The following is a 13,425-nucleotide window of genomic DNA, read 5'->3' as shown; positions in this document are numbered from 1 at the left end:
CACAGAGCCTGTCGTGGGGCTCTAACTCATCAACAGAGTTCCATGTGTGGCTTGAACCCATGAAACGTGAGATCATGACCTGAGCTGAAGTTGGATGCTCAACCAACTTCACCGCTCCCAGGCGCCCCGCATGTTGGTTCTTATATATCATTTCACAAACTGTAGAGGCCTATGCCTTGTCTTATTCATTGTAAACCCCCTCAGAGATTTTTAAACCAGATTTTAAGGAGACTAGATTTTTTTCACCGTAACTATATGAGTCGCTCATTTTTTCATTCAACAAATACCCACTGAGAGCCAGGCCTTTGCTCCACACCAGACATTCAAAAGACACAGTTTCTGCCCTTGTGAAACAGTCTGTTGTGGAAGGGGCAGGGGGCCACAGGTAATTTATGAAAACCCTAACGTAGAAAATAAAATCATCTGAACTTTCCTCAGAATTAACAACTCTTACCATCTTGGAAAAGAGACTTTCCAACATTTTCTGTACGTTAATACAGAAGGTAGATGGGTGGTCACAAAAATGAAATAGTCTCCATCCTAAGACACAGTCTATTTTTCTATGGAATACTGTTTGTTTTATTTCCTCAAATATTCATCTGCAAGTTCGCGTTCAATAGTTGTATGTCTCAAATTATTCTCCAGTATTTTCATTCACCAGTCAGAAATTTCTTTTCAAACTATGGTGGTGCCAGCTCCTTCAATGGGAAGAGGCATGAGGACCTCACAGGCTTTGCCGGAAGGATGAGAACACCCAACCCCAGTTCAATGGCAAGAGAGGAAAAGATCACCTGCAATGCAAAGCTAGGGGCACATCCCAGAGGCGTAGAGAAGGGCTGGGGCCATTAGGGAGGACTTGGACCTACGGCCAAGCTTAGGTTCAGGGGGTGTAGGTGGACATTCAAGCCAGAAAAAAAATAAAAATTCAATGGGGCGCCTGGGTGGCTCAGTCAGTTAAGCATCTGACTTCAGCTCAGGTCGTGATCTCATGGTTGATGAGTTTGAGCCCCACGTCAGGCTCTGTGCTGACAGCTTGGAGCCTGGAGCCTGCTTCGGATTCCACGCCTTCTTCTCTCTCTGCCCCTCCCCTGCTCATGTTCTGTCTCTTTCTGTCTCAAAATAAATAAAAACATTTAAAAAAAATTTTTTAAGAAATAAGAAATTCTGGGAGATGGAGTATTTCTCTCTTCTCCTCAACTTCCTCCTCTTTAGAACCCTGAACACTTGTATTATACCTCCATAGCCCTGCAGCTTTGCTAATTCTGTCCCCAAAACTGAAATGCTCACCACGTCTATCCACAGCTGTCAAAATCCTGCTTTTCTCGTCCCTGCAATGATGTGAGATAACCCTAGCTTTCTTCCCCCTGCGGTATCCAATCACGGTTTAGAAGAAATCACACAACTTCTACTCTGAAGAAACAGATGAATCCAAGCAGAACCACATGGGGAAAAGTGTGCACAGAGTGCACTAAAAATAAAGTAGTGAGAAAACTAAGGATGCCCCAGGGAGTAAATACAGAAATTTAAGGAATGACAAGCTTGGATGTTTCCAGCCAAGATAATTCCAAGTGTTAATATAAGGAATCAATTGCAGAAATATTCCTGAGTCTATGTCCATGGGTCTCGAAAAAAACTTTCATCCAACACAAGTAAGACTTATGATCCACTCCCAACAGTAAAGCAACTTGGAAGGAAGAGGAAGAAGGAACATTTGGACAAGTTCCCCAGGAGATTCTAATATGGCCCCTGCCATCCCCTACAGGGAACTAGAGCTCTGTACCATAGATATAATGAGCTGTAAAGGCATGGTTAGTGCTCCAATAAGTTAGATCCAAGATTTTCTAATAGCTTCAAGGCTACAGAAGCACTTTCCTGCCGCATACCCATATGCTGAAAGGAAACTCAGAATGTTTTTCTGCCAAATGAGCTAGAAGCTAGAAACAACCCAAGTCTCCACCAACCGATGAATGAATAAGCACAGTGCAGCACGTACAAACAATGGTATACTACTCAGTCATAAAAAAGGAAGGGGATTGTGACACATGATAAAATATGGATGAACCCAGAAAACATTATGCTAAGTGAAATAAACCAACACAACAGAACAAGTACTGTATGGCTTTACTCCTATGAAGTACTGAGAGTAGTCACATTCCTAGAGACCGAAGTGGAATCGTGGGTGCCAGCAGCCACAGCGAGGGGGCATAAGAAGGTGGTGTTCAATGAGTAGAGAGTTTCCATTGAGAAAGATGGAAAAGTTCCGGACATGGATGGCATTGATGGTTGTACAACAATATAAATATGGTTGTTGGCACCTATGCCACTTAAAGATAGTTACAACGCGGGGCGCCTGGGTGGCTCAGTCGATTGAGCGTCTGCCTTCGGCTCAAGTCATGATCTCTCGGTTCGTGGGTTCGAGCCCCGCGTCGGGCTCTGTGCTGATGGCTCAGAGCCTGGAGCCTGCTTCGGATTCTGTGTCTCCCTCTCTCTCTGCCCCTCCCCTGCTCACACTCTCTTTGTCTCTCAAAATGAATAAACATTAAAAAAAATTTTTTTTAAATAGTTACAATGGTAACATTTGTGTGACATATATTTTACTGTGATAAAAAATTCACTCCCAAAATAAATGAGCCAAAAGTCAGGAAGCACTGTTCACTATTGCTAAATCTCCAGAGAACAAAGGAATTCAGTGTTTGAATAGCAAGGGTGGTCTAAAGCCATACCACCCTGAACGCCCCTGATCTTGTCTCAAGTAGGGCGGGTGGATGCTACGCCCAGTTGGGACGGTGTGTTCAAGAGACTCCTTCTCTCGTCCAAGGAAGCCCTGAAAGCAAATCATTTGGAAGAGTGTAAAGTAAGGTCCCCTGCTGCACAAATTCTTCTTAAAATCGTTATTGAAATAGAATCGTACGCACAGTTTGGATTTCTCTCAGAAAAAATTCTTATGGGGCACCTGCGTGGCTCAGTGGGTTAAGCATCCAACTCAGCTCAGGTCATGATCACGCAGTTCTTGTGTTCCAGCCCCACGTTGGGCTCTGTGCTGACAGCTCAGAGCCTGGAACCTGCTTCCAATTCTGTGTCTCCCTCTCTCTGACTCTCTCCCACTCATGCCCTCTCCCTCTCTCTCTCTCAAAAATATAATAAACTTTGAAAAACGTTAAAGAGAAATTCTTATAAACATGGAGTTCCCTTGGCAGTTCTAATGGGTCTGAAGTATTTTCTTACTGAAGTGTCGTAACACCATGTAACACCAGCCACCTCACCATAAGGAATTCTGAGTAATGAAAGCAGAAAGTTAAATCGGTGGCACTTACGGAGATCTTACTAAAATATATTGTGCATTTATCTCATGACACTGCAGACATAACCTATAGAATATTATTTAACTTTTTCTTCAAGACTCAAGATCACAATAATGCCATAGAAATAGAAATGCATAGTAAAGGATATGTGACAGACTCTGAGCTCTTTTCCAGTCCCTTACACTTTAGGGACACAATAGGGATTTTTAAATACTTAATTGGCTGGGGTGGGAAGGAAAGAGCCTAGAATTTGCTTTCTTGAAAATAAATTGACTTCATATTTCTTACTTGCTTTTCTTAAAACTGAGGGAGTGGCTCAGAAGAAAATTTTTAGCATTATATGCTTATATTAGAAAATTTAAAAGGACTCAGGTCAAAATCTAAGCTTCCACTTTATGAAACTAGAAAAAAGACCAAAATAAACCCAAAGCAAGAAGAAGGAAGGAAATAATAAAGATAAGAATAAAAATAAGAGGCATCTGGATGGCTCAGTTGGTTAAGTGTCCGACTTTGGCTCAGGTCATGATCTCACGGTTTGTGGGTTCGAGCCCCACGTCAGTCTCTGTGCTGACAGCTCAGAGCCTGGAGCCTGCTTCGGACTCTGTGTCTCCCTCTCTCTCTACCTCTACTCCACTAGTGTTCTGTCTCTCTCTGTCTCTCAAAAATGAATAAAAACGTTAAAAATTTTTTTTTAAAATAAACGAAATTGTAAAAAAGGAGAAAAACAGGAAAAATAAATGAAACAAAAAGCTAGTTCTTTAAGAAGATCCATAAAATTGATATATTTCAAACCCAACTGACAAAAGTAAAAACAAAAACAAAAAAAGGCTCAAATTATCAATACCAGGAATGAAAGAGAGGTGATCAACCTAGACAAACATCACAGATATAAAAAGAATAGTAAGAGAATACTAAGAACAATTTTACTCACATAAAGTCTTCACTTGAAATGAAATGAATCAATTCTCAAAACCACAAAGTACCAAAACTCATTCAAGAAGAAGCAGAAAACCTTAATAGTCCTACATTACATAATTTGAAATTGTCGTTTAAAAGTTTCACAAAGGAAAACCCTCAGATCCTGATGGTTTCAGTGGTGATCTCTACCACTCATTTAAAAAGAAATAACACTAGCTCCACACAATCTCTTTCAGAAAATAGAAGACAAGGGAATGTTTCTCAACACTGTTTTTGTGACACCTGGTAACTGAACCAGACAAGCACTACAAGAAAATATAACTACTAAGTAATGTATCTCATGATAGATGCAAAAATTCTAAATAAAATGTTATCAAATCAAATCAACAGATGTAAAATAAATAATGTACTGTGACCAAATGGAATTTGTCCTAGTAATGCAAGACTGGTCCAGTATTTGAAAGTCTATCAGTTCAGAGTATGCTAAGAGTATAAAGAAGAAAAACTACATGGTTATATCAATTGTCACCAAAAAAAAAAAAAGATAAAATTCAACATCCATTCATGATTTAAAACAAACAAACAAAAACAAAAACAGACAAACAAAAAAACCTCTTAGAAAACTAGAAATAGAAGTAGTTTCTCCAACCTAATCAATGGCATCTACAGAAATACCTCCTGCAGATATCACTTAATGGTAAAAGATGTAATATCTCCCCTAAGATGATGAACAAGGAAGATGTCCACTCTCAGTGCTCCCCTTCAATATCATACTGGAAGTCCTTGTCAATGCAGGAAGGCGAAATGATGGAGTCTCTAAGGAAGTAATTAAGGCTAAATGAAGACATAAGGGTGGGATCCTGATCCGATAGGATTAATGTCTTTATAAAAAGAGACATCAGAGAGCTGGGAGGAACATTTATAAATCACATATCCAATAAAGGATTGGATCCACAATGCGTAAAGAACTCTCAAGACTCAAGAGTAAGAGAACACAACCCAATTTTACGATGGGTGAGACTTACAAAGACAGTTTACTAAGATCTCATGTGAATGTCAAGTAAGCACATGAAAAGGCACTCAATATCATTAGCTATTAAGCGCCTATAAATTAAAATCCAGTGAACTAATCCTTCACACCTACTAAAATGGCTAAAGATAAACCCCTCATAATACTGAGTGTCGGCAAGGAGACAGAGCAGCTAGACTGAGCATTGCTACTGGGAATTCAAAATGGTACGGAGAAAAACAGTTTAAGATTTCTTTTCCAACCTAAACGTATCCTCAACATGCACATTTGATCCACTCTTAGGTTCTTTCCCTGAAAAACAAAAAAAGAAAAAAGAAAAGAAAAAAAAATTATGTTCACACAAAAATCTGTGTGTACAAATGTCCATAGCAGTTTTATTCATAATCACCAAAAACTAGAAACCATTCAAAAGTCCTCCTACTAATGAATGGATAGCAAAATGGTATATTCACAACCATATTACTAACCATAAACAGGAAGGAACAAGTAACTGGTGTCCACGGCTTCTTGGATGAGTCTCAAAAGCGCTCAAGGGCACTACGCTGAGTGAAGGAAGCCAATGTCGAAAGGTTACCTGTTTCTCGATTCCATCTATCTGGCATTGTCCATAAGACAAGCCTGTGATGATGGAGGGCAGACCAGTGGCTTCCAGGAGTCCAGAGTGGAAGATGGTAGGACGGCAAAGGAGTGGCAAGAGGTAGGTTTGGGGGTAATGGCACTGGCATGGGTCCCGACTATGGCAGTGGTCGCACAACCCAGTACAAGGCTTTAGCATCCACAGGATTCCACAGACAAGCATGTCAATTTTATTTTACATTCATTCAGAAAAAAGAATCTTAAGAAATTGAAATCTAACAAGGATGTCTTTCTACACAACGAATGATAGACAACTACTGAACCACCTCTAGTGCACTGCCTCCTTGTCCAGCACATTCTACCTTCTCACTACCGTTTTCCACGCCCTTTGATCTTTATCAGGACTCAAAAGACTCTTTTATGCTTGCACCTGTAACTATCTTAAGACCGACGCTGTTTATTAGACCAAGTACGACGTTAATTAACATTGTGTGTCTTGCATCCAGATCGGCACACCAGTCAGCCCTCCAGATGAACTCTTTTTGTAGATGACCCAAACGAGTCGTCGCAGTTTGCTCGTTGCTGGAGATACTGCCGCGGAACGCAAGAGATCTGCCTGGGGCAACTGCTGGCATAAACGGACTTCACACATCTGGCTGTTCAGCTTTCTGACTCGCATGGTTCCGGATTCCTAAGGATTTCAGGATCCAACATGCTGTATGATCACGCTGCGCGTACTGACATTTAACCCCAGATACAATTCTCAGGACTTCGTAAAACACCTCTAATAAATAGGCTTTCTCAGGAACCCATTGCTATCAGGTGCATGTTTTAAAGGCCTTTCTTAACGGCTATTGCTCAAAAAGTCAGACACTTGGATAGTGGCCCTCGGGATACCTGTTTACTCAGACGCTGGATACTAACGGGCCTTTAGCACAGAACAAGAATCCTAACAGGCGCCTACAACAGAGTGACAAACAGTGGTTAAACTCCTGCTAAAACTTCCATTAACGGCCACATCTTCTTTTATTCCTTCTTTAAAACTTCAATACAGATGTAACCCAAGGGGACATTTTTTCTCATTTCACTGCCCGCTGGCAGTCTTCTCCAGGAACGCTCTGCACAAGTGTGCATTGTATATTCAAGGGCAATTAAGTTGCTAATAGTCAGCTATTTCCAAAGTCGTCTGCTGCAGATGATGATATATTATGGAACATCTGATGCCAGAAATGTAAGTGGGGAAAGAAGGCTATTTTTTCTTTAACTCCCCTTAATAAGAGAACACAGCCTATCTGAAACAAAGAGCTGAAGTTCTGTACTAAAGTGCTTCGTGTTGAACCCACGGCACAGGAGGCGTTGCCGTGCAAACTGGCTTATTACGCACACGGGAAAAGAGAAGAGGCTAACGTATTTTTTCCCATTTAGTCGTACCAAATATTCTGCATCTTTCCTCACAAATTCCTTCTAAAACACTTAAGATCAGATGCTCTCCCTACCCCAGATAGAGATGTCGGAGCTCATTAAGCCCTTTCTTCCAGAATCCTAATTCTGTGCTTGACTGGTGCTTTATTACAGATAAGAGAATCATTCACAATTACAAGACACGAAATGGGGCTCTTCTGAAGCCATCCCTTACAGCATTTGAGGGGGAAAATACTCTTATCAAGCGCAATTTTTTGGCAATAAAATGGACACAAACATTTGTTCGAAGTTCTGATAGCCCAACTTTACCTCGTTTCCTGGACAGCACCAAATGCGCAACGTAAATAGCTGTGCAGATTTCTAGAACCCTCCCGTCCCGCAGACAAGCTTTCCTGAGTCCCCCTTTCTCTGTTCTTTGCTAAAAGCTGGCTGCGCACCTGCTCGTCTTGGACTCCGGGGCTCCCTCTGCTGGCCTGCGAGCACACTGCCCCGCCAACTGTGACCTAAGACCAGGGTCCCTCGTCCCCTCCACCCCTGGACAGGTAGGTCCCCTGTGGGACCGAGTCTCCCTGCTTGAAGCCAATACTGTCTAAGTGCAACTTTTCATTCCATTCGGCTTTGATGTTCCGTCCTTAGGACAAATACGCTGTGCACATTTGTTCGCGGATGCTCACGGGGCATCCCAGAGAGGGCAGCTGAGGGACCCACTTGAAAAGCAGACGTCACGGAAGGCGGGTGAAGATGTGCAGAAGGCAGCATGCTTCCGGGGACCGCCTTCTGTCATCCTCACTGCCTTCCTCCCATCAGGTTCTTTCCTTAAAGCTTCTGACAACCACATTGCATTCTTCCTGCAGACGCCACATAGGAGAGAGGCGTCCACTTTCAGAAAAGCTGGCATTTACACCAGCAGCTGAGATGCGGGACAGAATCCTTTTTCCTACAAAGGCCTTTCCAGAATCTTCCCACTTACGGAACAGCCACCCCACCTCCCGCCCGGAGCCCGAACAGCACTGCCGTAGTGAGCCCTGCCTCCCCCAAGGCCAGCCCCGATTATGGGCCAGATCACAGGGGGCCGGTTGCTTGGCCTGCAGCAGAAACGTGAGTGGGGAAGCAGGTTTCTTTTGTCCTCCGATATTATGCAAATAAGCAAATCAAATTAAGTACCTGAGTTTTTTTTTTTTTTTTTAATTAAAGGTTTTGATTAGATGCGGATCTGTTGTAGGCAGAAGAAGAAGAAATTTTATTCCAACACCCCAGATACCCAGGCTTTTCTGCAAGTCTTCAATCAAGGCAGGTCTGCAAGAATTACGGGGAGCCCGTCTTTTGATTTCCAGGTGGGTGGGCACCTGGGACAACAGGGAGGGATGGGGGGGAGCACTGAGCCTGGGGATAGCAGGAGAAAGAGAAGGAGTAGAACTTATTTAAAAGTCAAACTCAGCTGCTCGGCTCCTCTAGAATTTCCGTGTGTAACTCCACAGAAAACAATGAGCTCCAGTCCCTCCTTACCCAGGAGGGGTTCACGGGGCGTGGAAACCACAACCTGAGCGCAGGAAGCTCCCACTGCCCCAACCCAGACCAGAGACCAGATTTTGTAAGAGTAGCCAATATTACAGCTGGAGGGTCTCGCAGACCACCACCTTCACCAGGAGGCACTTGTGCCTGGCTTCACCAGGAGCCACACCTTTCCGAGGGATTTTGTTCTGCAGAGCAGACAGAGGTAGGCAGTAGGCCCGGGGTGGGACTTGCATCGTTGCAGCTGTCCACAAGCTAGTCAAAATAGTTCTTCTCGATCAGCAGAAGCTGACTTCCGTTTTCCACGTGTGGGGGCGCCGTGCCAGGCGCGTCCCCTCATCCTTCCACTTGACTCTCACTCTGTGAGGCAGATACGATGCTCTCAGATTCACTCCCCTTTGGAAATGAAGCAGTGGAGGTCTAGGAAGAGTCTGGAACAGGGTCAACAGGCAAGAAGCTTGGATTCAAAGCCGACGCCACAACACTGCCTGGCACCTCGTAAGTGCGCAGTAAGTATTTGTTGAGTGAGTAAACGAACGAATGAAATGTGGGGAGGCGAAGCTGAGAACGGACACGGAGATAATTATCAGGCAGCGAAAACTGGCCATTGCAAGGGAAGACACTGCGACATAGGACAATGGTAGCCTGGGTTCTAGTCCGGTATTGTGGAGCCAGACACATGATCTTAGACAAGTCAGGGCTGCCCAACCCTCTTCTCTTGCACTAATTGGAGCTGTACTTTGGACAGCCTTAGCTGGAAAGTGGCATCCTGGGTTTTGTCCAAACAAGTCACGTGGAGCCACTCTCAGATGGCCAGGTACGGCATAGCAAATGTTGCTAAAAGCAGCATCTCTGGGAAGCTCCACATCAGAGCCGAGCAAACAATCCAGAGTCAAACCACCGTTTGGAAGAAGAGTCAGCTGATCAGCCACAAAGCCTGTGAAACTGGTGAGCTGGGGAGTTGAAGAGGCGGTTCTCTGACTTGTCTCCCAAACCCACACCCACCACGGTAGGACACTGGATACAAAAGTCCCATGTTGTTCTCATCCCATTCCGAAAGGACACCCACAGACACCGTTTCATTCTCTACCTGCTTGAAACATACAGACCCACAGGTTAAAGAAATAGAAATGGCTGATAAACACATGAAATAATGTTCAACCTTCCTAGAAATCAATTAAAGAAAAATTAAAATAATGAGATACCGTGTTTAACCACCAACCTGATAAAGATCAACACAACGAATAAAGCCCAACATTGATTAGGGCGTAGGACAAATGAGATGCTTCTATATTGCCGGTGGAAATACAAAATGGCACAGCCCCTAGACTTGGTAATTTGACAACATAGGACGCAAGCCATTACAATGAACGCCTTTGACCCAACAATTGGAAACAAATGGTAAAGAAAGAATGGAACCGGAATGTTTATTGCAGTACTGTTTACAATAGCAAGAGGTGAAAACAGACTCAATATTCAACAGTAGAAGTCTAGACCGATAAACAGGATAGAATATTCTATCATTTTCAAGGATGAAGAGATAGCTTAATGTATTTGCACGGAAAGACATCTGGGATTTTTATTAAACAAACAAAAAACCCTCCCAAACAGCATGAATAGAAAGAATCATCCAGGTAGACACCCAGACAGTCTATAAATTACACTGCCAACTGATACCAATAGTTCTCTCTAGGTGATACTACGATGGGTGATTTTCACTTCTTTTACATTTGTAGGTATTTTCTGATAATGTTATAGTCATGTGTCATTTTCATAATCATCAAATGAGCAAACCAATGAAGCTTTTTTAATTTTGTAAATCTAAATCTATATAGTGGGAGTAGCCACAAGCTGCCTAGAAAAGGAATAGGTATGGGGGCGCCTGGGTGGCTCAGTCGGTTGAGCGTCCGACTTCAGCTCAGGTCAGGATCTCATGGTTCATGGGTGGGAGCCCCACGCGGGGCTCTGTGCTAACACCTCAGAGCGTGGAGCCTGCTTCCAATTCTGTGTCCCCTTCTCTCTCTGCCCCTCCCCCACTCACACCGTCTCTCTCTGTCTCTCTCTCTCTCAAAAAATGAATAAAACATTTTTTAAAAATTGAAAATGAATAGGCATAGTTTCTAAATTACCAGAATAGTCTTTTTAATCAACAAAGGAAATGTGATCATTGTAGCAAAAAATAAAAATAGGAAAAGAAAAAATAAGACAAAAAATATATTAGGAGTCTCATGCTCTACCGACTGAGCTAGCTTAGCTGGGCGCTAAGACAAAATATACATTAAAATGAAACATCAAAATACAATACAGAGAGATGTAAAGGTAAGCTATCCATTAACTCGAAATGTAAAGCAAAACCACAGGAGTAGCACATTAGCCCCCCCACCAAGCTTGCCCCTGGCCTTACTGTATACTGAAGGTTCTTACTGAATGACAAGATTAAGTCTGTGTGTCCCCGTGCAGAGAAAGGCAGAGCAAAACAGGTCACAGTACAGAGAATGCAGACACAGATCCAAGAACTTATGGGAATTCAGAAAAGGAAAAGGAAATATTAAGTTAGACTCCTAGGTATTACCCAGCACCAAAATGAAATTACACAGGAGTTAAAATTTTAAATATAAAAAAATACATCGTTAAGTTCTTAAAAGGAAACATACATAAATATTTTTGTAATCTTGGAGGGAGAATGTCTTTTTAAAGCATAACACCACGACAAAAACCACAGAGGATAAAATGGATAGATTTTGCTATAAAAATTAAGAAATCAACAAACAAACCAAAACTTTGGTTCAGATAACCACACTTTAAACACAGATAGGAGACAAAAATATTAAAACATACGTTCATAACATGCCTGACAGACCATGGTTTTATCCTCAAGATATAAAGAGTTCCAACAAATCAATAAGAATGGATATGAGTAGAAAATTATCTAAATGGCCAATGAACATACGAAGAGACGGGATGGAAGACAGTTCTGACCTCCCAGACTAGTAGCAGGAAACAGAATGCAAATTCCAAAGAACCTCATTATCTCTTTTTTTTAATGTTTATTTATTTTTGAGAAAGAGAGAACATGAGCAGTGGAGGGGCTGAGAGAGAGGGAGACACAGAATCCGAAGCAGCTCCAGGCTCCAACCTGTCAGCACAGAGCCCGACAGGGGCTCGAATCCATGAACCGCGAGATCATGACCCGAGCCGAAGTCGGACACTCAACCGACTGAGCCACCCGGGCGCCCCAAGAATCTCACTATCTTGATTGAGGCCATTACTTAACTGCATCAAGAAACCTCATGTGGTTCTATAAAATGGGGATCAACACAGAATTTTCGCCAGAAAAATCACATGCGAATGCATTACTTTCCTACAGCTCCTGTAGCAAGTTAATCTCAAACTTCATGGCTTGCAACAACACGGATTTATTATCTTGCAGCTCTGCAGGTTAGAAGTCCAAAATCAGTCTCACTGGGTTCCAATCAAGACATAAATAGCGCTGTGTTCCTCCTGGAAGCTCCAGGGTAGACTCTGTTCCCTTCTCCTTTCCACCTTCCAGAGGCGCCTGACCTGACCTCCCTTGACCTTCCTCCATCATCAACACCAGCAGCACAGCGCCTACCAGTCCCTCTCTGACTCTGACATTATGCTCCCTTCTTCCATTTTTTACGGACCCATGTGATTCCATTGGGTCAAGCCAAACAATCCAGGATAATCTTTCTTTCTCAAAATCATTAACTTAATCACATCTGCCAAGTCCCTTTTACTATGGAAGGTGACACGTTCACAGTATTCCAGGATTAGGATGTGGACATCTTTGGGAGGGTGTCCTTCTGCCTGCCCACCCCAGGGAACTAAATTAATCAATGCATAAAAAGCATCAAACTCAGAGCTTGGCAAACAATACTCAATGCACTCAAAAAGTGTTAGCTATTATCACAAGTTATTAATAATCAAGGAAACGTATGATATCTGGGACTGATAGTGATGGGGGAAAAAAGCCCCAAGCATGGCCAGTGCACGAGAATAAAACAGAAGAGCAGTCGTCGAGGACGCAGCCTGTGAGCAGGCTCTGAGTCCATGAAGACCCTAAGGCAATTGTTGGGCACACAGAAACCCAACTCAACATACAGGGATATTTGTTGCAGCCATGTCTATAAGCCACAAATACTCATTGAAAAAAAAAATCCCAAGATATCTATGGAATACAGTGCGTTCACCCAGAATCATGTCGTAGATGTCTAATTGTCGACCTAGAAATCATTTCACAATATGCTAGTTGAAAGGGAGGTTCTAAAAGAATAACCTCTCATTAAATTCCACTTTTGTAGAACACATGTACGTGTTACTATGCGTGTCTGTGCATGCAGGTGCACACCTGTGCAGAAAAATGCACACAAGTATTACCAACCGGGTGGTAGCAGGCCGGATGACACTGTAGGCTTTGGAGTGCGCTGAACGTTTCTGCCCACTGGCCAGGCATGCCCAGCTTCGCAGAAGAAGCTTTTCCCTTCTTGGGCACCAGCCACCGTGTCGCGGAAGGAGACACCAGGCGGCTAAGAGCCAAGAGGCCCAGTAGCTTCGCCTGCATGCGGTTTTTCTGCAACTCACTCTGTACCTCTACGGAATACTTACCCTCTCAACCCTCATGGGGTTGTTGTTGGGGCAAGATGA

Source organism: Panthera leo, chromosome D2, assembly GCF_018350215.1.
Source record: "Panthera leo isolate Ple1 chromosome D2, P.leo_Ple1_pat1.1, whole genome shotgun sequence".
Classification (NCBI taxonomy): Eukaryota; Metazoa; Chordata; class Mammalia; order Carnivora; family Felidae; genus Panthera; species Panthera leo.
This window is presented reverse-complemented; position numbering follows the sequence as displayed.